Raw genomic sequence first — 637 nt, 5'->3', positions numbered from 1 at the left:
TATGGCTTTTGTAGGAAATTGATGAAAAAGGCTCATTTGATGAAAATCATTGTAAGTATAGCGATGACTTCATTTGTATATATTTTGGTAGTTTGACAATATCTCTCTCTAAACAACTCCAAATGAGGCAATTGTTAGACCACTAGAATCCTAAAAAGAAGGTCTACAATGTTTATTTTTATCAATTCAACTAGTTCTTATTGGATCATGGTCAAAATGTTTGTCAAATTCGGAGCACTGTAGTAGTATGCAAAGACTGAATATGATGTGGTATTTGGAGCATATCTTCCAATCCAGAATTCCAATTAATGTGATTCTTGATCCATTGGAAAGATAAGAGATAGGGATAAAACTTTTATGGTTACCACTTTCCCCAGTTCGGAACAAGTCAGGGTGAAACGCACAGTTGAATTTGATAGACTGCCATAGCACTGGGAGAACAAGGCTGCAGCATTAATGAAAGGAAGCAGACATACAAATTTCCAAAGAGCTCAGCGCTGCAGCGCTAGAGAAGTAGCGCCGCAGCTGGTCAACTTTCCAAAAATAAAAGAAGTTGATGGAATTTTGGAAATTAGGTTATTTGGAGCCCATTTAAGGAACTTTTTTCAGAGATTTTGAGGGGAGGCAGTAAGAAACT

Source organism: Theobroma umbraticum, unplaced genomic scaffold (genome assembly GCF_002168275.2).
Source record: "Theobroma umbraticum cultivar Fairchild unplaced genomic scaffold, ASM216827v3 scaffold_182.0, whole genome shotgun sequence".
NCBI lineage: Eukaryota > Viridiplantae > Streptophyta > Magnoliopsida > Malvales > Malvaceae > Theobroma > Theobroma umbraticum.
The sequence above is the reverse complement of the archived record's forward strand: the minus strand, read 5'-3'. Positions refer to the sequence as shown.